We start from the raw sequence: 595 nt of genomic DNA on the forward strand, positions 1-595 counted from the left end.
AGAGAGCCAAAATCTACAAACTTCCAGTTATAAAATAAATTAGTTATGGAGATGTACTATATAGTTATTGGCACTGTATTGTATATTTGAAAGTTGCTAGGAGAGTCTATCTTAAAAAGCTTTTATCACAAGAAAAAAAAAATTCTATAACTATGTACATGACAGATATTAATTAGACTTATTGTGGTGATTATTTTGTAATATATATATATAAATATCTACTCATTATCTTGTATGAATGCAATGTTGTATTCAATTATGCTAATTCTAAAATTAATTAATTAATTTTTAAAGCAAAACAAAGTGAGTCTATTTGCAAGAAGCAGCATAATGGACTGAAATCAAATTCCTAAATGAGGAGCATGTTGCTTCTGAGAACGAATTAAGCATGTAAATACTGAGATTCCTTTAAAATAGCAAATGCTGATAAAACTGGAGAATTGGGTCCTTAATACATCAGGTATAAATCATTCCTGGGCTGAGGAGTATTGTTCAGAAATTTTAGTGCAGTAGCGGGGCCTTGAATTTTATACGATGCAGTGGACCAATTCTGATTAGAAAGTTCTATGAAAAGTTTTGTTTAGCCCATGTGAAA

This window comes from Bison bison, unplaced genomic scaffold (genome assembly GCF_000754665.1).
Source record: "Bison bison bison isolate TAMUID 2011002044 unplaced genomic scaffold, Bison_UMD1.0 scf7180017864115, whole genome shotgun sequence".
Classification (NCBI taxonomy): Eukaryota; Metazoa; Chordata; class Mammalia; order Artiodactyla; family Bovidae; genus Bison; species Bison bison.